We start from the raw sequence: 25,860 nt of genomic DNA on the forward strand, positions 1-25,860 counted from the left end.
GAACTGTTAATGATTTTGAGATAACATAACTGTACTATTTTTTCTTATTCTAGTAGCAGATGGTAGGTGTTGAAAAGCACCCCAGACTTCCAGGTTGGAAACACTGTAATTCAACTGAATTGGATCTCATTTCTTATGTCTCATTCTCTTATTCCTGGATGTTTTCCTTTCTCTTAAAGTTTGATAAATTCTTAGGGCAGGGGTTTTTATTTCCCTGGGCATTCCTTCAGCACCAGCCCAGCCTAGCCTCCAGCACCACCACACACTCAGTTAAGTGTGTGGGAAGGGGGTGAAAGGATACAGGATAAGCTACATTTACTGCCTTTTCCTGACATTTTTACCCATTCAAATCAGTAGGTTCTCAAGTCACACTCATCACTGTCAGCTTCATTTCTAAATGCACATAAAGCAATAGGAGCAACATCTGGGTTGTTACTCATCTGTGTTCTTCCTAAGAACATTAGGAATTCTTCTATCTAATGTGGCAGACTTGAAGCCAATACAGCTCCCTTGTGTTTACTTATCTTCATGAAAAAGCTACTGAAGCATCTCAAAACTCTGCCCCCTCTGGGTCCTGAGCAGGCTGACATGTCTCTCCCTCATTTCCATTCCATTTTTCTTCAACTGGGGCTGCATTAGGTGGTTATTGTCTCACATCTGAGCCCACTGCTGTGTTCCAAGCCTGCCTCTTCCATGTGGATAGTGCTTTTGTAAAAGAGATAATAAAATTTATTCAGCGGCTCTTAAAAGTCTCCTCACATAGGAAGGCATGTGGGGAAAACAGCCTTTCAAAGCTTTGAAGCTCTATACCAAAACATCTGTTCGGGTTTCAAGGAGTTTGCAGCCCAGTTCCCAGAGCTCAGAGCTGGAGGCTGAAGAATCTTTCAGAGCTCTGGTACAGCTTTTTTCAAACATCTCCCCGTGATCAAACATAGAGGCTTGAGCTTAAATACAAACCGTAATACCTCTTCCCCTCTCCACATTTTCAGGGCTCTTTATCTAATTCTTCCAGCAGTTTTTCCTATAAAATTTATTATGATGTCTCAGCAAGAAAGTTTTGAATTTCTTGGGTATCTTCAGTTGGGAAGACAAGGGCCAACTTGCATGTTAGACTACAAATCACACAGCAGCATTTAAATGGGCCTATTAATCAACATAATCATCCCAATATTTCCCAGGTGTTGTAAAGATGAAAAGTTCACAAGATATACAAGAACATACAATACATACAAAACCACTTAAAGCTCCACAGCTGGAGCTGACAAGTTCAGAAGCTCAATGAACTTAAATCAATTGACTTAAATCATAAAACAGCTACTCTTTGACCTGGGGAAAATAGAACAGGATACAAACACCTTGATCTTCCAAAATAATCCCAACTTGTGGCCCCAGGGCTTCCTGAGCCAGCAGAGGTTGTCTCTTTTCACATGAGAACCACCAGTATATTTCTCACAGCCATATTTTTAACCTGCAGAAACTTGCAGCTAACAGATTATTCTGCACAGAAATTTCCAGAAGCAGCTTCTGTATGAGGAATAATTTTGCTCTGTAATTTTGAACTAATTCAATTTTTTTACATTATGCTTTCTGATTCTTCAGTTATGAAAGAGAATGAACAGTATCCCCTATTAGCTTTTTCCATATCATGATTAGCAAACCTTCACCACCATCCTCCCACTTTGTCACCTCTTTTCCAGATCTTTTTCCATGTACTAAATTGTTCAGTCATTCCATACTTTCCTTTAAATTTAAAGCTATTTGTTCAGTCATTTCATCATTTTCTTTAAATTTAAAGCTATTATCACCTGCCTGGCAAAGAATAGTTTGAAATTTGACTTCTCACTGACCAGAAGAAAGAAATATGCAGCTACAGAGTATCTACAGGACAGCTTCCCTTTTCAAAGAGATAAAATCTTGAGCAGAGGTGGTAAAGAGAGAGCCCAGATTCTTTTGGACCACAACAAAATACCAAAAACCCTTTTAATGAGGAACATCTCTGCCACAAGGTCTACAATGACACCCCACACCAACATATCCAACATTATTTCCTACCATTCCCCGTGAAATTACTTGTGCTACGTGAGAAATACTTTCCCAATTCTCCCCTCTCACTTTTTTCTTACAGAACCTCTAGGAAAACCCCTATGGCCCTCACACTGCTGAGCTAGGAAGTTAGCCACAGCTTCAATGAAACAAAAAACTGACAACATTCTTCACAGAGTGCAAGACAAAAGTTTAAAATATTCTTAGTTTAGCTGTCCTTTAAAGTTTCCTCTGTCTTTTTCTCTTTAGAGTATTAGTAATCACTGAGAAGAGTTTCTCATGTGGATAATTTGATTTTAATCTCTGGACTGGGTGGAAAGGACTAAGAGGATGATGGTTGGCCTGACCAAAGGAAAGGTGGGAAGAGCTGAACTGCTCCTGGATACACCAGATCAACAAACATCCAGGAGGAAAGAGCCTCTTTACACTGAAGGACAGCACTGGCATAGAAACAAGGGGGTGTAAACCAGCTGTGAATAAATACCTGCTGGACATCAGACAATGAGGTTCTATTCCAGTTTTCCAGGGGAAAAAAGTGTTCATAGTTCTAAAATGGAGTGTGATCAGTTAACAGCAGGGCTCATGTGATGTGATTGCTCATGATGGCAGGAAAATGGACATAATGACCCAGGAGGTCTCTTCCCAGACATTTATTGTCCTGGTGAGGGGTCAGCCTCAATGAGTAGAAAGAACAGGTAATAGCAGACCTTGTGTGAAATTCTGGTGAATTTTCTGAGTTTTGCCCAGAACTGTAGAAAAGGTGCATTTTCAGTCCAGGTACACAGGTGAGGCTACTACAGTTTTATATAAAACCCTACCAAGATACTCTTTTTTACACCATTTGAAATGATCAATTCAGTGCAGCTAGAAAGCACACAATTCTTAAAAATAAAATGAAATTTTGAAAAAAAGCTGATGACTTCAGAGATGGAAATACAGACTCCTACAAAATTTGGTTTCCTACTGAAGTGGGAGAATGAGACAGCAGTCCTCAGCATTAATCTTCAAAAAATACAATTTTGCCCCTTTAGGCTTGTCTGACCCTCCTGGCTCCAGGTGCTCAGCAGCCAATCAGGGCAGTATGTTACTGAGTTACTCCAGAGGAAAAATTAGAATTCTTCAGAAACTAACCCAGACCAGTTATTGAAAATGATCTCTCCAAGCCAAAAGTGTGTGAAGCACACACCCAGCAGCGCCTCCAGTCTCCTGCACAGGCAGAGCAGCTGCCATGGGAGCTTCTGGCCTTCCTAAACAAACATCAGCTATGGGCAGGAACATCAACTCATCCTTCCCAAGGATGGCAGATGTCTACCTGACTTCCTCAGGACTTCAGCAGTCTTCATTCAGAGGTGGAACAGGACACAGATTTCCATCACATCCTTTCTCTCTCTTGTTTTTTAACTTTGTTTCTCAGTCATACTTTTCCTTAAACTCTCTTGTGGTGAGTTTACAAAACCTCACCTGTTCAAATTTGCTCAGTAATCACTCAGAACCATCCCCCTGTTCTGCAGTCAGGGGATGCTTTGTTTTTTTATTTTCCATCCATCATACACCAGCAAAATAAAAAGCTTTAATTAATAAACCTCTGTTTAGGTTTAATACAAACCAAGATTTTTTTCACAAAACCAGGATTTCTCTTACAGTGTGGAATCACATTTTGAAAGAACTGCATAAACCATCTCAGAAACACCTTCACCTGCTTGTCAAAAGGTTTGGAATTTGCACCATCAGCAGCACGGTAGCTTGCACTGGATATCAGAGATTTTGAAGGCCAGAAGAAAGCATTAGCTGGTTTAATTTGATCAGTCACACAAGGCAGCCTCCCACAGCCCCTCCTGTATTAAAGCTCATACATTCAGTCCAACCAGAAGTCTCCCAGAAAGTCATTCTGTCATGATCTGAGTGCATCAAAAGCAAGAAAATGTACAATCAACACAGTCCTCTATCCAGAAGTGCCCAAATTTTAATTTTCCTGTTCTTAATTTGGTTAAGAATCTCCTGTTGGTTATTCACATGCCTTCCTCTACCAAATTACAGGTCTGCTGTCTGTCCCAGCAAAACAGAGCAAAGCCCAGTTCTGCAATTCAGTCTGACAAAGAGAGAGAACCTTTCCCTGTCCAACTCGAGCAGCTTCCATGACTAGTGGAAAATCACACTTTGAATTCAGCTACACCAATTTACAGCAGTAAGAAATATGACCCACACAGTCACAGCAGCAGTTTTCAATAAGGTGCTAAAGGATAATGATTTCCAAGAATATTTATTAATAAAATCCAAATTATAACAAAGCTGATGTCTAGCACTTACCTCACATTCCTTTTTCTCACCTATCCAGGCTATGTTCACAGTAATGAAACAAATGTTCATTCTCATATTTATGCTCTGTTCAAAATTTCTGTGCTTCCCTACACCTCTAGTCAGCTGTATCTGAATGATGGCAACCAGATGAAGATAACATGATTATAAAAATAAATCAGACATTGCAGAAATGTTATTTTGCGTTTGTTGGGGTTTTTTTTAAGTCTGTAAAATGAGTCCCTTCCTTTTGCTTCATCTCCAGTCACCACAGTTAATAAACTGTGCTTTCTCATAAGCAAAGTGATTTCTCTCCGTAGAGAAAGCAGGCTATTTCTGATTTAAAAAGCAAACATTTACACAATCCTCATAGCTCTGAGGATTGCTCACCTCACAAGTTTCCTATTTAGAAACCTCCTCCCACATACACACCCCACCAGGCTGTGTGGAAGAGCTTAAAATACAGATTGTCTCCTTCTTTACACAGTCCTGCTCTAACCCTTGCACTCTTCTTAAAGACAAAAGAAATCAGGATTGCTATGTAAATCACACAGCATGCAACACACTGGAGAAAAACCAGGAATTTTAGCCTTTAAGAGGTGATACAGATTTCCTGTAAAGGTGTGAATTTTAACTGTGAATGCATCCCACAAGGAAAAGGGAAAGCACACAGATAAATCTCTGTTTAGGCACTTTAGAGAAAATTCCAACTGTTACACAACCTGGAAATCAAACAGCAGTCTGAGGAAATCCAGCCTCACATCCAGACACCAGAATTATCAGGGCAATTCAACACAGGCTCTCCCCAAACCCCTTCTGGTCAGTGAGGTTCATTTTCATTGCTGTAGGAATACCTAACCCTCAGCAAACAGAAGCCAGTATTTGCAACAACAATTAAAACATCACTAATTACAAAGGAACTCCTAGTAACTGTAGGCTTTTTAGGCTGTACAGCAGCATCTCAGGGCAGATGCCTGAGCAATCCTCTGGCTGCCTGCGGGATGAGAACATTAAACACCAGACTGCTGCAAACATCAGTGTATTAAAACTGCCCGCTGCAACAGAAATGAACAATTGCAAAGAGCCTTTGTCAAGCCATGTGGAGCACTTTCTAATACTCTAACTGCGTCAGAGGAGCTGACCTGCTTGCATTCCAGCAGGAGTTTTGAGCTGACTTCAAGTCGCACGCAGGAGTTAAGAGAATGAAGAGCCACGCTGGAGTTGTTTTACAAAAGCAGCCAACAGCGAGGTCTGCTTTTGTTAATATAATCATTATATGAAAAAGATGTCAAATGCTAGCTTTTATGCCAGCTGAAACTTCATCTTGGGAAAAATGCTCTTTGAAAATTGCAATCACTCTGGCTGCCTTCAAACCAAGCATTTTAGACCAAAAGAATCATTTTAGTTTCTTTTCGTTTTCCCCTTCACAAAAAGCCCAATTATTTCCTTGCTATAATATGATGGTTCTGCCTCTCCATTTGCTGCAGGATGTCCACCCCACCCAGTACCCACAGCTTTCACCACACACACAACCAGGAATTCAACTTCCATCCAAACCCATTCTTGAAATACCTTCCAAGACTCCCGGAAGGAATTTCCCCATCCAATATCCAGTTCCCACCAGCTTCTGAAATTCTCTCACTCTACAGCCTCAATCCCTCCTCCTGCCTCCAGGAAGGTTCCCACCTCACAAATTACTCCCCTGGACCAATCTTATATAGAAAGCCTTTAAGTCCAAACTCACCTAAAGCATTTTGATAATAGAAAAGCATCTAGGTGTGGATTATTTTACACCCAAATGAAATGCACAGGGAGATACAGCCAGACAACCCCAAGCATAACTTATCTCTAAGCCAGTGTGACAATCAGAAGAAAGAGCACAATCAGAATCCCCCGTGGCTCCTCCATTAATACGAGACTTAGCCTACAGCAGCCGTGGAAAATCACACTGAGGTTTGTATGGTATTTCATATCAGCTGCAGGAGTGACACTGAAGGTCACAGCAAAAGCACTGCACCTGCCTCAAGTTCTACTCATGGCAGCAGAGGAAGAAGCAGCCAAGAAGTTTGTCCAGAAAAGTTTAAAGAAAGCTGCAAGGGATGGGAGAGATCTCCAGAAGAGACTTTAAACAAGGTGAGGTGTATATGGCAATAAACCCACAGCTCAAAAATCACTCACAGGCATAAGCACTGAGCTTCTCTCCCCTCCCCGTTAAATCACGCTTCCCTCCCACAGATGAGAGCTGTCAGGAGAGCTCTGTGCCAGCCACAGGAACAGACTGGGATGAGTGGGGAGAGATTAATTGAAAACTGAGAAAGAGGAGGATGCTCAAGATAGCAAGCAGCAGCTCTGCAGGGCAAACAGGAAAGAGAAACTGTGCTCAAAAAGCAGATTGAGAGAACTGGGTGGCAAATGTCTAGAGTCACTGGGGCTTGGGACTACAAACAGATTTCCTAATGATAGAAGCAATGAGACACTCTTTTTTTGCCCATACAAGCCTTGTTCTGGGTGATGAGTCCTCTTCCCCAGAGCCTCTGGCTTCCACAACCCTAAAAACTAGAATTTTCTCTGAGCTTCATTTCTCATCCATAAATCAGAGTAACGATGTCATGTCTAGCTCCTGTGGTCTTCCTGCAAGCAATACTTTAACGATTGTGAAAACTATGCAAATACCACTCATGTTACCACAAAGGATACAAAGTCACAACAAAAGATGGTGCTGGTCTTTGTATCTTCAGAAGAAATTTAGTCACTTGACACTAAGAACGAAGCACCTCTTTCTTCTTCAAACTAAGAAAGTCACGTAACTTCAAATCTGTGCCAAGAGAACAGTTCTCATAAGTTAGGGAAAAAATATGTAAATAACTAACAAAATTCACTGGTACCAGCCCAGATAGAACCAAACCTGCCACTGCTTGCTCTGTCCTGAGAGGTGGGACTACAGGGACTACACTGACCTAAGAAAAATGAACATGCAATTCCCATTGCCTCTCTTGACTGCTTTAAAACACTTCCTCCAGTTAAACCCAGAAGGGTCCTCACACCCCATTTAAAACAATTCATATGTGTCCTTACAGTAGATAATTCTTCTCTTTTAAAGAGGGAAGTAAATTAAACTCTGAACCCTAATCACATTAATAGCCCCGCCTGACACTATAAATCACTGATGCAGCATTTCATTCAGGCCCGTAAATTACTGACACCATGCCCTCCTGCAGAAGATTCCTTCTCCTTAAAAGCAAATTAACATGTTTGCACCCAGTCTCCTTTTTAAATTCACTGGATCACGCTGTCAGCTTCCCTAGTGCTCTAGGCACCCATTTCAAATTTCATAATCAATGATATCATTTTCCTTCGTGGCAGTAATTTGATTACTGCTCTTGGGTGTGACAGGCATTTGTGACCATTTCTTCCTGTCTTCATCTGAAATTCCTAATCTTCCTTCCCTCCTCCCCATAAAACCTGTGCAAAATTGATAAAATAACATCCATAAATCAAGGCTCTTGCATTTTCCCTGAAGTGACTGTATTCCAGATTTCTTCTCTGAAACACAAACAAGGACATAGTTCATCTAGTTCAACAGCATGACCAAAAGGGGTATAAAATGATGATGATGTTTTGTGGCAGTTATTGCCAGTTTAGTTAATATGACTGACTGCTTTTCCTGTGCAAGCTGTCTCTTCTAGATTACCCTATCTTTGAAATAATCACCACTACCACCTAACATTTAGTAATAATTTACTCCACAGCAATTGGCCTGACAGAGCCCACATCAGCTGAAACAAAATTGCAACATTCAAGGAAAAAAAATAAATTAATTCCCATTTGTTTCTGACAAGTTCAGAGTACCTGTTGACCAGCCTGTACACTGCACTGCTGAAGTACAGTACATTTAGACTTTTTCATATATAGCATCAAAAGAAAAGAGTTCAAACTAAAGTTGCCACTTTCTTCCTACTAATTTCAGAAGCTTTAATGACAGTGAGAACAGGAGGCAAGAAATCTGTGTATTAATCAAGTTCTAAAAGAAGCTGCAGAAAGATGCCTGCCCATCCCTGAATTTGGCTGATTTCATCAATCACACAATTCTTAGGGACACTTAAAACCACTTCCATTTCCACAAACATCTGGAGAGACTGAAAGTGGAACGCACTGATAGCACCTACCATGTTTTCTCTCAGGGAAAGTGGTTTTTTTCAAGGTTAAGTAACTGATTTCTCTCTTCCTCATCCATAAAGTTTGGATGAGATAAAATACTGCATGTGTCTACAGATTTACACTATGGAAGCTTAGTACAGGTGACCTGATTCAAAAGACAGATTTCCATGAAACAGGTAATTCAGTTTTATTCCTCCTAACTGCTTTTCTAAAGTATCTGATTCAAGATATTTAAAAGTAACTTGTGACCTCAGATTCCATAAAATATTCTGTTCTTGCTTGAGGTATCTCAGAGCAATCCAATTTTTTTTCTGTTGGGCAACCACACTGACATAAGAACTTCCATTGAACCTTTATCTGCAAATGTGATGCAATGGTGCTAATTTACAACAGCACAAAACAAAGTCCATGACTGAGACAAAAGTAAATGGACCATACAAGCAAAAGAATTTTCAACTTTCAGATGTTGAATTAGGGAAAAAAAAATTGTCCAAACCATCATATTTAATCATTATTATTTATCCTGTGGAGAAAAATACGTCAAGAGCTTGTTAGGCTGATGGAACCACTAATGTCAGAACTCCCCGTAAGTCAGATGCAGTTTTTTACTCAGAAAAGTTGTTAATCTTTTCTAGGAGCTAAAGTCCAAATGCTCATACATGAATTTTGAAAAGGCTGAAGCAGCAGAACATAACTGAACCAAAATTTTTCTTTGGAAAGAGTAATGCACATTCCTGGAATGAATAATTCCTTCTGTTCTATTAATTCCTTCTTCTTGACATTCATATTTCTATCATGAATTAGCTGCAATTTTCTTTTCCCACAAGATGAAACTTGTGCTAGTAGACAAGTTCATATTCACTGTAAATTACCAAAGCATCCATGTAACTTTTTTTTTCTGGCAGATTATTTTCACAGAAATTCCTTTTAAGCAATGTAGAAACGTTCTTTTATGATGCCACGGCAGCAATTTGCTTTGCTCTTTTAGGTTCTATTTACTGAGCTGATAAAGACACTCATCAGTTAAATATAGGAAGTGATTTTAAATTTAAAATTACCATTCTGACTTCAAGCTACATATATGAAGCTTACATGTTGTTTTTGCTCCCAGATGGAGCTGAAAAGAAATAGCAGATCTGACCTACAAAGCTGCTTGGAGGAACTACAGCAGAAAAGTGGAATCACATTTTGCTGCTCCTCAAAACCATCTATTTGTTCAGGGTCCCTTTCAGACTGAAAAGGTAATACCATTTTTCCTAAAGCCAATGTTTGAGGAATTAAAAAAAAAATAAAATGAAAATAATATCTCAAACAGTGGTTGTATAGATAATATTGCAAAAATCTATATCCCACATCCCTATTTGCCAGCGTCACAGTTTGTGGAACAGAGAACAATTCAGTATTTCAAAGAAAGCCAATAACCATCGTGAGAGCTCCCATGGGTGACGTTACTTAATCTGCAGTTTCATCTTCCAGAGGAAAAAGGAGCCTGCAAGGAAAAACTATTTCCATAAACAAGGGTCTTAAAAGCTGAAGAGAAAAAAGGTTTTGGGTAAGTTTCAAAATCTGAGCACTACTGTCTAACAATCCTGGTCATGTCCTTCTTCCCTCAAAGCTGGGGAATCATTTAAAGCCAATGAAAGCTCAAGACTTTGGGAAATGCAGATCTTGGGAAGCACTGTATCAAAAGGGGCCAAGAGGAAGAAGGAATTTCTTTATTTCTGTATCAGACTCCCTGTGGCTCTATCAAAGCAGCAGCAGTAACACTTTACACCTTCCAGAGCACGTGCCCCACAACACACCTCACGTGAGCGACTCCATCCCTGCCAGAACAAATGTTAAAGCAGTTTGTTACCCCTCATCCTCCTCTTTGATCATTTCAAAGCTTTGAACAGTAACAGACTGCTGAGGAGAGAGCTACCAGCACCGACAGGGAGAGAGGATCTGCTACAGCTGATATGCAGCACACAGAGACAGCGTGCAAGGGAGGAGAAGCAGAAGGAATTGCAGGCACTTCATCCTACAAGGATCAACAAATCCCACAGACAGACTGCAATTGCATGAAATTGTTCTGCAAAAGGAAATATGAGAGGAACAGAAGTTACCTGCAATTTCATAGTTCTCATTGAAATGCAACCTACATTTCTAGGAGACTGAGGAAAAAGGGCATTATTTATGTGTATTGGGAGAACATAGGGAAAGCAAGAAGGGAGAGGAGGAAGATTCTCTTCTGCCAGTTTTGAGACCAGGCAAATGGCTTAGCTAAATAAACAAGATCTTCAAAAGTATATTGATAATATTTTAAAACTATAAGCAAAATCTGCATTCCATTGGCAAAGCTGTAAAACTTGCCTGGAGTCCACACACGGTGCTCTAATCACACTGGCTTCTCACAGCTGACCCATAAAAGCCAGAGCAATTCCTGACAGATGCACTAAAAATTTCTGAATCGCTTTTTGGGGGAACAAGCTATGGATTTGTATTTGGAAGCTATTCCAAAACTGTTAAGAGTCATGAAGAATAAGCAGCCTTTTGCTCAGCTGCCAACATACCAGCCCAAAAGCTCGGCGAGGTGACTTCAGACAGAAACAAAAAGCCTCTGTGTTTCTACCTTCTACAGCTTGTGCTAAATTCCCCTCTCTGACACAGAGGGTCTCGGTGCCAGGGAACAATGAATTCACAGGCCAAAGGCTCACATCTGCTGCCTGGCTTTGAAATCCTTCCTCGCTTTTCCAGACTTAAATTGCAAAGGATGCCAGAGCCCAGTGCCACTTGGAGGACCCCACTGGCCACTCTGTGGCCACACAGACCAGCCTGGAGACCTTTACCTCTCCAGGTTTTGAAGCACTGCTCCCCACACATGGTTACACTGCCAATTCAAGACCTGAGCCTCCAGAAATCTCTTGTTGGTGCACATCTGCTGGAATTACAAGGTTCAAGGTGCCTCCAAATCAAGGAAGCAGGAAGACAGGTCATTCCACAATCCACAAACAGAATCATATGAACCTCAGAACAGTCTGGGTTAGAAGGTACCATAAAGATATCACAGCCTAGCATGGCAGGGAAACCTCCTGCTAGACCAGGCTGCTCAAAGACCCTTCCAGCCTGGCCTTGAACACTTCCTGGGTTGGGGTAGCACCCTGCTTTTCTTATGGGAAAGGAGATTAAATACAAAGCTATCTCCTGTGTAAGTCTGTCCAGCAGTTTCTGGCAGAAGTGTGTTTTGGCCTCAGTCATTGCTGCACCAAACCAAGCAGCAGCCTTTACAGCTGAGAGCTCGTCCTTCTCCACAGACTGCTCAGGAGCTCCCTCTGAGATGGAACCAGCAGCTGTAAGGGGTCCCCTCTGCAGCCAGGTTTCAGGACCAGCAGAACTCAGTTACCAAATGAAACACTGTGAGCGAGCATGAGCAGCCTTTCAGCTGTGACAGGAAACCAGACACAGGGCAATTCTTGTCTTTATTCACACATCATAGACTGACTGCAGTGATTTCAAACACTTGCCTTTTTTTCTCTGCAATGCATACCATATCATTACCTCCCGAGAGGCCACTTTACACTTGGCTCTCCTGCCTCCTTTCTCCTGCTTTGTTGTATAAAGTTATACGGAAAATAATACCTAAGTGGTTCCGCATCCTACAGGGAAGTAGCTTAAAACATCAGTCTTTCTGAAAATTTTCATGCCACTGCAAACAAAAACAAAAAAAAAAGTCAGTCATTATACCTCAAACTTGACAGTTTCTTTTGAATTGAAAACCATAAATTAAGTTAAAAATATTTATTTATTCAAACACATGGGTTTGCTTTCCACCAAAACACTTCTGACAGCTGCGAAGATGACAGTAACCTGTGATACCTGCTCTGCATCACCCTTGTGGCTGTCTTGTTTTTTCTGGAAACCCAAAAGGTACCTCCTGAAAAAATCAAATCAATCTGTCCTAATTAGAAGCTTCTGAAGACAAACTTCAATTGGGATGTACACTTCCCACACTTTAAGCACTAATTCAGGAAGCAGGAAGCCCTTTCTCAGCATGTCCTTCAGATGAGAGGTTGCAGACTTAAAAACACCAGGTTTAAAACCCAAGCTGAAAACTCTGCTGTTTAATAATGAAACACAGCAGTTTCATTTCAGCTTCTAGAGTTCTTCTAGTAATAAATAAAACCCTGACTGCAGCAAGACACGTTTGGAGAAGCTTCCTCACAGTCACTGGGTTTTGCAGGAGAGGAATTTACCCTCTGAATGCAAATGTAGGGGTGATAAACTCTTCCTCCTCACACACCTGCTATGACAGGAAGGAGATACAACTGCATTAAAGCCATCACAGTCCCTTTCCAAGGATGACACTGCTTCTAGTCTGGTGATCAACCACGCAGTTTGTGAACAATCAGTGTTCACAAAATTCCTCAAGGGCCGCGGGTTCCCCGTGTTCACCTTTGTTGTTGGAAAACAGGAGTATTAACTGGGCTGATTTAGCTTTGCTGCAGCAAACTCTCACTGCTTAAAAGCAGCTCACAGTCAAGGTCAGTTCCAAACAAGGCAGATGCATTACTGCTGGACAGGCAGAAGTGCATGGAGGGGAAGTGAGCACTTCAGATCCTGTTACTCTTCTCTGATCATCCAAGGCTTCTCACAACGCTAATCTGATCATTTACTAGGGATGTGAGATAATGTCCATTCTTGCTAGGCAAGGCAAAGACTACCAGCAGCCAAAACACTAAATTAAGGACTATTGATAACTTCATTTGCAAAGGCAGTTAGTATTTTCATTTGTGGCAAACATTTTGTTGCTTGGCACACTTTTTTGCAAAAACGGGACTAGTCTGGAGTAGACTAGGAACTGGATATGACCCCATTCGGGCTCTAAATTACTGAGGCAAACTTTTCAGGGCAGATATCCAGTGATTCAAGATGAACAATCTGATATTATCTTGGCCTGTGTGCTACCAAAAGCCAAAACACACTTTGGGACTCTTTGACAGCGTGTCCTGAAAGCAAGGACACTAATGGTTACATGACATCAACACAGTTTCCTAGAAACACTTGCACCCTCAATTTGCACCTTCTTCAAGGAAAGTGACAACTCTAAGTCTCACAATTGAAGCACTGGAACATCACATGAGGATGATTTATTTATTACCTTCTGTACAAGTGCTTAATAAGGCAACTCCAACATGTACTTTTATTTAATTAAACAATCTCCTGGTAACAGAATGTAAGACCTCTTTAATTCTGCGTTGCTTCTCGCAGCGTGCAGTTGCAGTTACACAAATTACTGCATCCCCCTGTGCTACTTTCTGACATGGTGTAAATTGGCATAATTCTGCTGAGTCCTGTTGATTTACACCAAAGGGGGGCTGATCCACATAGTTTCAAGCTTCCAAAATGAGACATAAAAATGTATTTAATATGCCCCACCTGAGTAACATCCAAGGCCAACTACAGACATTAGGGCATTAGTCAAGTCCCCTCCCAGTCAAATCCTTCGGGCACCTAAGCCCTGTTTCACAGGAAGCAGAAACTGCTTCATTAAGGGCTTTAATAGCTTAAAAATTTCTAGGAGCGGCAAAGGGGAAAAGCATGTAAGTTCCTCTCTTAAATGTAATTAATGTGTGATGTCCTACTCTTGACTAGTACTACACAGGTACAACTTGAAGTTACAAGGCCCTCCTTGTCCTGATGCCTCAGAGCATTCCAGCTGAAAACTCTGTTGTTTACTCTTTAACTTTTAACTGAGAGGCCCTGAAGTATAATCAATGCTCACTTTTGAAACCCTACAATTTTAATTACCATTTTCAGAAACCCTCTATCACATGTTTTATGTACAATCAATGCTGACCCATAAAGGGAAAGCACTCTCACATTTTGGTATACAAGAAGTTTGCTCTTTAGGAAGAAAACAATCAATTACTGATCATCTAACTGCCTCTGTGTGCATATCTTTTGCTTTCCAGTTATTGCAGATTAGACATGATTGTGTCCCAAGAAAGCAAAAATGCTATAAAACTCCACTTCTCATTTGTTCAGTGTAAGATTTTATTTATGTTGTTACTTAGGGTGGTAGATTCTTATTTTTTTTCAAACCTAAGCGCTGTTCCCTGTGTAACAGCTAAGGGGGCAAAAAAATAATTAAATCTTGCAACAGCACAATTTGATCAATGTGTTTTGACACTGCTTCCTTCTAAATCATTCCTAATATGCTGAGGTCTAAATGCATGTTGACACATCAAGATACCATTGTGTGAGAGTTGTCAGGCGCTGAAAGAAAACTCTTCATATACGAAACTCTGGTTTTAATATGTTGTAACAGATTATGCCATAAGAAGCTTGTCATGCCCAAATTTTGTGTTTGAGTGTTATTTTTTATTTCAACTGAGGTGGGGGATCAATCTGTAATCTTTTCAAAGAGGCATTGCAAAGGATCAGTGAGAAAATTACTGGCTTTAAACACACAAGAACAATGCTTTCCTAATTAGCACACATAAATAAGAGGCATAAAAAGCCCAGTGACAGACATTGAGAGGAAAGATGTGCCAGGACACCCACATCAGTTCATCAGAAGATGAAGAAAAAGCCCACCTTAAATTTCTGCTCAAAATCATTAGCTGAATTAGTAAAGGTAGTGTATTTGTACATAAATTGGTGTTATCAGGTAGATCTCAGCCAACCTGCTGAAATCAACAGCATTTACACTGGCCACTCAGAAAAGATGAGCTAACTGGTTTATATCTGGGACTAAAGATTTGAACACAGTAAGAGTAAGCCCAACTTCTTCTCATTCTCTCTTCAAAGGACCTGAAGCTGTACAGCACATGCAGGCGTGTCTGGCAGCAGGCTGAAGAACAGCCATCCTGTGGTAACATACAAACCAGAGATTTGCACAAATGTGGGCAGCTAAACTCAGAAACAGAAAGGATGTGCAACTACATGCTATGGACACTAAACTGAGCATAAAACAAGAGTACAAAACACCTCTTAAAAAAATCAGGTTGCAAAAGCCAGTGTATTCTCAGAAACAACACATGTTTCATAGTAAATACTCCAATATTTTTTGAAGCCCAAATGATATCCAGCAGTGTTTGAAGTCCCATTACTCCCTATCCCTGGGAGGCAAGTAAAGTTCAACCAAAGCAGAAGGAAAAAGTCACTTCTTTGGAGGAGAAAAGAAAAAGGAAAATAGAGCTTTCAATGAGGTTTAAGAGTGAAGAGAAAGCAGCAATGGGGTCTTGGGCTGCCTGATCAGCAGGTGAGCACCAGCTCCAGTCGGGAAAGGAGCAGAGCACTCTTGGAGCCACAGCAGCCTGGCTTGGCTCTGCAGGAATATTCCACTCTTTATCTTCTCCTCTTGCTCCAGCACTGAACCTTGCATGTTAATCCCTAGAATCCTCCTTATTTAATAAATGCATTAAAGTCTATTGATTTTCAGTGACTATGAAAGGTCAAGTCAAAACAAAGCAGGAATATTTTGCAATGCATGGGGCTGTAAAGAAGAAAAAATTCCTAATGAGAGTAAGTGGTTACTGTGCAGATTGAAGAGAAACTTCAGCCAGTCAAATTCACGTCTAGTTACATCTTTAGAAGCACAGAGGAATTCCACTTGGGCCAAAACCTCAAGCAATACTCTCTGTGGTCTTACAATGGATTTTTATTTGCATTCCCAGGAGACAAATATTAATTTCAAAACCTCAGACATTATTAGTATTTGTTTAAAGGCCAGGAAAGGCTGCTCTAATCTTTCATTGTTACCTCCTGTTCAATATAGACCAGAACATGGAAGCCAAAAGCTTCACCACCCATCTTACAGGGGAACAGGGATGAAAAGTGATCCCCTTCCATACTCAGGTATCCCAAGTCAAAACAGGAAATGGCAGAGAAATGAGAAGCAAGTACAGGCCTAATTTTTAATACCTATGATACGAAATCTTTCATACAAGCTAATTTATGGAACAGTCATATTTTCCTTTTCCAAACTTTCTCATTCCACTGAAACCTATCCACAATGAAAAATGATGCTGTGATTAGAGGCATGTTTAATTACTTTCCAGCAATAAAATTTTATGAACAAAATTTTCATCCTAGCCTGCGTATTTTCATATTTATTTTTATATATTCATAAATATGCAAAGCCATTAAGATGATTATTAATTGCAGCAGAAGTCAATTAGGTGGCTTTCTACAATAGCAGTCTTTGAAACTGCAATATGTATTCACTGTTTTTCCAGCACCTGGCTTCAATTATTTAGCTCTTTGAGGATCTCTGTTATCATGATATAACGAATGTTCTACTTAAATAACATCACTACCTGAAAGAAAGAACACTGATCTATTACTACATTAAGCTCAGCCGTGTAGTGAATTGTGTCATATAATGAAACCTTAACAAAACTGATTACCTGCAGAGCCTCACACTGTTCACAATGTTAGCAAGTCATATTCTCTTTTTGGCCACAAAGTTGTCATCTTTTCCTTCCCCCAAATAATTCCTCTTTAATATTTTCACAGACTTGTACATCAGTGCTACTTAATTTCCAAACTAATATTTCAAAAGCTGCTGATCCAACTCTCCCATGCACACTGGATGAAAAAGGGTGTGCCTGCAGCAGGGAGAGACCATTTGTAAAATTATGGACTCTGCACACTATAAAACATCCAAAATCTTGTTAGCAGACTGCCTTTTCAGGAGTTACTCCTCCAGAAAGGAAAACTCTTTTTGAAGGTCAGCAGCCTGACCTCACTGATGTTTACAGCACAGACTTCCCCAGCAGCCACTTAGAGGATGCTTTCAGCATCTCACCTCAGTAAGTGGTGGCAGCCTTCATAAAGGGCAGGATATTGTTACAGCTTGCAAGAACTGACTTTTAGCCTAAGTGGTAAATTTTACCTCCAAAATGATCATTTATTTTTGAAAGCACACCCTTAAATAATTTTAGCTTCACCTGACCCTACTCCCGTTCCATGATCCTCTCTGCCACGCCCTCCCACAGGTGTGGGTGCCCACTCCTCCCTTCCACCTATTACAAGAACTGAAATGCTAATTTAGGAATATTTTGCCCAGTTACATTGTTATCCTCTTTATTCAACTTGCTAACGGAGAGGCAAAACTCAGGGCAATGAGGAAAGCACAAGCAAGGTTACAGGGCAACACAGAGGCTGCTGAACACGGAGCAAGGCAGCACAAGGAGGGGGATGGCTCCCAGGAGGGGATGCAAGCAAGGAAATTGCCAGCCCTGCATAAAGCCAACAGCAGCAAGGCATTTAGCCTGCACCATCCTCACAACGTGACTGCGTGGGAGACGTGAAATGTGGCAAGTGCTCCTAGAAATCTCCTCCAGTCTCTCTTGGGATCTGGCAGAGTTTTATTTGTTTCTGCTCTGGTGCCAGTAAAGCCAGCTGAAGGCACACCTGGGCGCTGGGGAGCGTTGGACTGCAAAAATTTACAGCATCAGGGGTGGTGCTGCTCCCTGCATGCAAAACACAACTCGTATTTCTTGTAAAAATTCTCAGACATTTTTCAGCCTCAGCTGTGTGAAAAGCCCGTCTAAGCAGCTCGCCCACCACTGGCTTTCCCCCTGTGAAAAACTGAGATGTTCCTAAAATAGTATCATGTTATACAGCAGTGCTACCCAACTTTGATCCTGTAATCCCCTCCAGGAGAGGGGACCCTGGCACCGGAGCTCACAGCCCTCTGACAGCACAGGAGCCACCCACAGAGCTGCAGTTTCACAAGGAGGGATTTAAAGAGATGGTTTGGGGAGTCCTGGACAGGAGAACAGCAGGAGAGGGGACTTGTGGTGGTTCACTCTAAATTGAGATGTAAGTAAGTTTTTTTCCTTGCTGTTCAGTCAAAATATACTGATGCAGACCCGCTACCTCACCTGAAATTATAATTTTAGGGCTGTAAAACTTTATCAAAAAATCATCACATTCCAGTTAACTTTCTTCTTACTAATGCTCCTTGCATTATTCAAGAAGAAAAAACAGGAAGAAAATCTTTAAGAAATTAAAAAAAAAAAAAGGATGATAGAAAGAAATTCACAGTCTTATCTGCTTGCCCTAAAGCATTACTTACTGATCTGCCTCTTGTCTGGGACAAATACCTGCTCCACAGAAACCAGCCTTCAGAAGAGGGAGAAAGCATTCCAGTCATTATTGTATCAGGATGGAGATCATCCAGCCAAAATGCATGACATCAATAAATGCAGTGATTAGCTAAAAGGAGACAAGTGAATTAGCAGACAGCATTCCTACTGCAACAACTATTTTTTTGCTGTGTAATACAAGATACCAAACTTACTTTCCAACTTGATTTATAACTTCAGAACTTATGCAGCAATTAACTACAAATTGACAAGTATGTTTTTTTTTTTAAAAAAAGGTAAACTTAAAGCTCTCAAAGTACTTTGGGAAATAAAGATCTACTAAGAGGTTAATATTGTTAAATTTTTGCATTGCCATATGAAAATTTAACACATTAGGAAAGAACTAAGCCGAAACTGAATGCTTTAATCAAATCCTAGTGACATCACTTTTGCTGAAACAATTTGGAAAATCAGAGAGATTAAAGCTGTGATCCATTAGTAAGATAGCAAGCAAATATAAACATAATTTCTGCAATTTCTGCTGATTCAATTTTGAAAACCTACAAGATTAAAACTAGGCTGACTTACAAGATGGCAAGTGAGCACAAAGTTATTACTCTTCAAATCACAGAACTTTTCAATGAAAATAATCAATGAGAAATCACATTAAAGCTGCTTTTCACATTCATCGGATTATTTGGTAATGATGCTAACAAAATTAAATCCCTCCTTGTACGATAATACAAAACAAATATAAAATTATCCGGATCACAAAAAGAAAAAAAACCACATTCCAAGATATCAGTCAAAACCCAGAATCAAACTTGTAATGCAATTCAACAAAGTATTATTAAATTAGGCCCAAGTGTGGAAAAAGAGACTGTGTCCCTAGTGCTGGCTGTTCCATACCCTGGCAGGCCGGGATGCTGCTGGGAAATCAGCCAGGCTGATTACTGTTATAAGAAATCTTTCATTTGGCTCTTCAAACTGCTGATGTCAGCTCCTTCCACTCTTAAAAGAGCCCATGCTGGACTACAAATAAGAGAACAAACTGAAGGATTACAGGTAGGAATTAAGGAGAAACAAACCTATTCGTCTAGCAGGAGTCCACATAAATTTTTCAGTAGGGTAGTTAAGTATATCAGATGATTCAGAGCAAGAGAGAGATGGGGACCTTCCTTTGGGATCATCAGCAGAGGGTGGGAATGGGCCACCAAGTCCTCAAATTGAAGCTTCTCCCTCTGCCCAGCAGGCACTGCCAGCAGTGCAGTAATCCCCAGTCCAGAGCCCAAACCCCCACTCAAATCCTGCTTCTCCCTCTGCAAAAACCCAAATATTCAGCAGTGGGGAGCCTAAACAACCAGGTACAAATCACCTGGAAAGATACACCACCTAACAGCTGGGGTGAAAATGTGATCCTGACTTCTCTGCAAGCAAAGGAAAGCAGCTGCTTCAGGCCCCAGAGCAGCAATCAGATCCCCACTGGTGGAGCCCAAAGCTTACAGCAGTACCTGAGCAGCTTTCCTGCTGCCCAGGGATCCTCCTGCTCGCCTCAGAGCACAGCAGAAATTTGCAATGAGAGCATATTCTGCACTTTGTGAAGTGTCTGATAATTCCACCACTCCCTGCCCTCCAGCCTGAGATTGCGGATTTTATTTTTCTATGATTCTAATGGCACTGAATTAAGACACAGGTTCTGGCTGGCAGCCTTGGGTGACCTTTTTAAAGGCCTGAAATAGATTTAAACTCAAAGTCCCTGGCAGAGGAAGCCTGGCAGGCTGTTTTTACGTGGCCAAACAGGGCTCAGTCTCAGCAACACCCCCACAGACCAGATAGGATGAAAAGGGCAAGTCTCTCAAAATATGGCTCTGACTTTGAAATTCAGATGACAGGGCTTCTGTACAGAGGGTATTTGACAGTTCTGTAACACAGCAGCTCTGGTCACCACTTGAAAAAAATTAATCAAAGTTTCCATAAAGACAAGCTTTTCCAATTCTGCCTTCATAACTTTGCTGAAGGGATCCACGGGTTCCAGAGCCTTTAGAGGGAGCAGGCAGATTGAAGCAAACACGTCAATGCCTGCAGCCCACAGCTACCAAAGTGAGTTTTCTCCTCCTTTTTTTAATGTTTAAAGTGCATAATTAAATAGAATGCATCAAATCCAGCCATGAAGCAAACAGAACTCAGAACATATAGCTGAGCACAATATTAGCTATAAAAAAGCTCCTCAGAAGAGTAACATAAGTGGATTAGGCAACTTTATTAAAAGTCCAGAGGAGGGAGGGTTGATATGATGATTTAAATATTACTACCCAAGTAACTTGAAAACCCTGCAGCATGTAGAGATGAGCAGAGACCAGCATGGGTGTCACAAGGCAGTTCTGTGCCTGCCAGACCCCACGTGGCCCTGCACCTCTGCACCACCATCGCTGCTCCACCTCGGCTCCTCTGCTGCAAATTCAGTCATTTAAGGACATAAAATATTCAGGGGAACATAAAACATCCAAGTGAATCACTACCCTATGCAGAACGCCCCCAGGGATTTCTCATCTTCTGACTGCCAGTTTAAGCCATGGAAGAAGATGAAGAAGGCCAGCAAAAAGGCCAAGGAAGGTGTGGGCAGCTGTGGGTGTCCTGAGCACGGAGCAGGGACTGCTCCAAGCACCTTCCTCTCCCCAGCTGTGGCTGGAACAATTGCACCCACAGGCAGGCAGAATTAGCACAGCTGCTTCACAGACCAAGGCACCCAGGAGCTGAACTGGAAAACTACAATGAAATAAAGCAGGAGGTTTGTTTACCTTAAACCAGACACCTTTGCTTTTACTGGACAATCTTCCACTTTACCAACCCAAATTGAGAGTTGGGGAAACTCTAAAACAAACCTGCAAGGAAACCACTCAAAAACCATCACACACCAATGACAGCATGAATTCAATTCCATGTGAGGAAGAGATGAAAAAGGGCAAATATAATGGGAACCTGCTGTTTCACAGCAGCTCATGAGAAGCCCAGCTGTGGCAGAGAGAGAGGACTGTGCAGCTGTGTGGGGCATTTACTGCCACACCTGAATAAAAACCCATCACTTACAGGATCACACTGGTTTGGTTAGCTTTTAATTTACTGTGTTTTTAAATCACCACACTATCACTTCAAAGCACAACCCTTAGCTCTTTTATACCTTGCAGCAGCACCACGTGCACACTGTACACATGTACCTGGTCCCTCATGTGTTCCCACCATAAATAAGGTTATTAGAGCAGCTCTTCACTCACGGCTCAGGGCACGCTGTACCAAACCCTGCCTTGGACAAACAAGCAGAATAGTATTAAAAAGCAGCTTTAACTCATTTTGTCTAATTTGAAATCTTAGATTAAAAAAAATAAAAGTTAAAAAAAAATCCATGTTCTCAACTTTTGCTTTCAGGATGTTTCAAAGTGAGTGAGAGCCATTTAAAAAACAGAGACAAAAGGCCTAAAGGGCATGGTCTGAAAAAAAAATTAATAAATAGAGGTTGTAAGAGAATCATATGACAAATGTAACTGAAGCCAGCACCACTGAATGAGTAAAAAAATCATCCAGCAAAAAAGATTGTGTAAGGGTAAAAATGAAGTGTGATAGTCCTGTCACCTTTGGGGCTTCAAGGGATGAGTAATGAAAAGTCCTGGATTAAAGCTCACAGAAAGCAGTACTGAAAGGGACCTCCAGAGGTTATCTAGTCCATCTCCATACCCCAAGGCACGAGCAGCTCTATAGATATCATTCCTGACAGATGTTTTTCTAACATATTCTTAAAGACTTGCAATGATGGAGTTGCCACAGCCCCCACAAGCAATCTAATAGCATATTTCATCCTAGAAAGTTTTTGTCACAAAAGTAAATCTCACTTGCTGCAACTGAAGCCCATCCTTTCTCACCTCATCCCCCATGGACAAGGAGTGTTCTCCCTTCCCTGTGCAGTGGGAGAAAAAGGCAGGAATATCGTGACAGACTCAACCACTGGGTTCTAATCTTTGCCACTGCTGTTCCCTCTACTCTATTTGGTTTGTAATCCTGATTTTTTGGATGGCATACTGCAAGTAACACGTGCTAACAGGATAAATAAAGCTGTTGGCTTGATGCAGATACTGCCTTGGGAAATTACAATGGACTGTGTTATATAGGTATTATAGGTCTTGTTTGACCTGTAATATTATGGCATTAAGTATGAGTCAAGCAGGCTTTTGAGAGCAAGGAAGCAGGAGCTGGTGAAAGAGATATTTTCTTAATAAACACAAAATTATAAGCCAGTACTTTCTGGGTATTTATACAAGACAGTAACACCACAGGAATGAAGGCTGCAGGGGTCCTTATATTTGTTTGGTGAGCTTTCTTTGTGCACTTAAATCCAAAGCTCCACACCTTCAGGCTGTTCTCCCCATATACGTGGGCAAGAATCTTTTCTAGGATGAGAGCTCAGATTTTTGCTTTATCACATCACTCTGACAGCTAAAGTATTTCTAAAAACCACTAAACATCTTAGAATTCATAACATCAGTACAAGCACTACCAACAGGAGAATTCCTAAGGGTATCTCTGACTCAAACAGTACTTTTTTTTTGTTTATTAATCCAATGACCTGCTCTGTTTCCTAATGCCAATTAAATATCCAAGAAAAGAGATGAAGGAGGGATGTAAAAGTTGTTACACTTCCCTTATGCCTTCCAGCCAAAAGCTTGTCCCCTTTTCTGAGCCTTTTATAGTCTAGGCAGGTCTCACCAACATCACCAGCCAAGGGAGAGCTCTTGCCTAAGGAAGTATCTGCCTAAACTCCTCAATTTATTAGAGCTTGCAGACATCAGGGAGCAAAGAGGTGCAGTCAGCAAAGATAAGTTGCAGAAGAAAGAAAATAAAAAACATTCATTATACACACAAGCCTTGACTGCAGAATTGAAAGTTATGCAAAATGAAGGGCCCTGATTAATCATAATTATACCATGTATCTCTTAAAAGCCATACATTCACTTTACCAATCTGAAAGTCACAGCCAAGACGATGTGGTCACTCAATCCCACAGCTTCAAAGCACACAGTAACAAGTTTTCCCCCTTCTGGATCTGTTCCTTTCTCTGATCTCTTTAGGTACATTGACTTATTGCAATTAGGAATACGCATTTAGCAGAATCGAAATTAATGGACCTACATAAAAGAAGTGTCTGGCTCTCTAAGCAATCCCAAAGCCAAACTCCTTAGTAAGGAAAAATTTCCATTCAATGTAATGGGAATACAAAACACTTTAGTCTTGGCCCTTTGGGATGATTTTTAGAAGAAAGCTGCTTCTATTTCAGTACCAAAGCCAGTAGCCAGACTTTGCTAAGCAGTAACTCTACTTCCATGCTCACCAGGCACTAAGCCCTTACAAAAAACGTAAAAGAAAGTGGGTTTAAATGTGCTGCCATACCTGTGGTGTTCAATGACTGATCTTGAATCTTCTGGGGAAAAAATGGTAGGAAGGAAACAGAAACCTAACTCTGCTTTCCTTGCTTCAAAGTGAACTTCTTTCACCCATCCAAAAATTAGACCTGCCCTACTGTTCCAGCTAAGAAAGAGATCAAATGCCATGAAAACATCTATAGGAGTGTGCATCCAACTCATCAAAATTTTAACTGGATATTGACATGCTCAAAATTAGATGTTGTTTTAAAAATAATTGTAAAACCCCATAACACAAGACTCCTGCCATGTTCTCAGAGCTCTTTTCAGTCAAGACTTGCCTTTGAGTCAAATATGTCTCTTAATTAACAACTAGTCTTTCAAAAATTAACAAAGGAAAGCAGTACTAAAGGCTATGGATGTTACAAAGAGAAACAAGAATAATGTTGTTAGCTTTTTGCTATGCTAGCTGAGACATTACTGTGCCAGAGGCACAAGTAATGGAAATGTACTTTTATATAAATCTTCTTTCTTTGCTTGGATTATTTTAAATGACTTCACTACAGTGTATATTAACCTAGCCACCAACCTTCCTGCAGTCAGCTTTCTTTTTACAGTTTATTAGGAACACAACCACTGTGCAATCACCAGAGGATGGTGAATATCATCACACTCTCCCCTTTGTTTGTTAAACACGCAGAATGGCCGTGCAAGAAACTGAAAAAAAAACCCAAATTCTGGGAGGCAACTCTTCTGTCCCTGTCACCATATATTGAACCCTTTGCATCAGATGTGGCATACGAGCAGAGTTCGCTCGCTGGCAGCCCTGCCTTGGCCAGGGGTTACAATGGACAGCACCTGAGACCTGCAGCTGTTTTCTTCCCCTCTCCTACCTGAATTGACTTCTAAGTGCCTTTTTTCAGAAGCTGGAGCCCACAGTGCTTGGTCAAGCTAAAACAGAACAGGGGTCAAGTCAGAAACACACTCCATATTTCTCGAAAACACCTGGTACTGTTCCTTCCTGATTTTACCTGTTTGTCCCTACTCCATCCCAAAGCTGTGCCCAGCACTGACCAAACACAGTTACAGTGCTACAGGGATAAATATTCCCCTTCCTTTTCCATTATTAAGGTTACACGTTTTGAGGCTTCACTCCCCCAGAGAAGTATGACTGTGTGAACACACGTCAATATTCAAAACCAAGAGCTAAATATCTTATCACTTTCTCTTCCAGTATGCTGCATTCAACACTTTTCCTAATTTTCCTACCCTAGAGCACAGATAGCAGCATCCTACTTACTCTGCAAGGGTACAAGGGAAGTTCAGCATTTAGCAATGGTGAGAAAATTGGTTTAGATCCCTGGGGGAAGGTGCTATAGAAGTGCATTCAATTCAGTTGTAATTCAATCCAGTTTGCTGGAGCTGAAAGAAAACAAAACACTTTCAAAGTTAAAGGGAAAGCCAGCATTTATTTTATTTTTATATGCGTATGTACGTATATAGACACACACACATAAAAATAGTTCTATATAAACATATATTTATGTATGTTCGTATAGCGTATTTTATTTTTGTGTGTTTGCATATATACACACACACCCCTACACCAACAAACACACACAAAGCCTTAAAATTTTAGGAAGTGAAATTCCTAAGGAGAGCACCAGAAGGACAAGGTCAACATGAGGCCAGTTCTGCCAGGCATACAGAAGCAAACACTGTAGGGAAAAGAATATTTAAAGGCATTTTCTTCTACTATCATCATTTTTTTTCCTCAGGATATGAACAAAACAAAATCAAAGCAATTAAATCATTACCTTGAGGAAGAAAAAACCCCAGTAATTGTGCTTAATCCTCTGAGTTGCTATAATGAATACACC

General features: G+C 40.8%; 1 protein-coding gene across 4 annotated transcripts in view; it reads right to left on the reverse strand.

Annotated features, from left to right (window-relative positions):
- Positions 1-25,860, reverse strand: part of SGCD (sarcoglycan delta) — a 301,761-nt gene that overhangs the window by 245,333 nt on the left and 30,568 nt on the right. The window contains exon 4 of one of the 4 annotated variants that reach the window (XM_086851996.1): positions 25,281-25,402. The exons of the other annotated variants lie outside the window; for them this stretch is intronic. The gene's annotated coding sequence lies outside the window, so the exon portion shown is untranslated. The remainder of the gene's footprint in view (positions 1-25,280; positions 25,403-25,860) is intronic. 4 annotated transcript variants of the gene reach the window in all.

Source organism: Cyanistes caeruleus, chromosome 15, assembly GCF_971803275.1.
Source record: "Cyanistes caeruleus chromosome 15, bCyaCae1.hap1.1, whole genome shotgun sequence".
NCBI lineage: Eukaryota > Metazoa > Chordata > Aves > Passeriformes > Paridae > Cyanistes > Cyanistes caeruleus.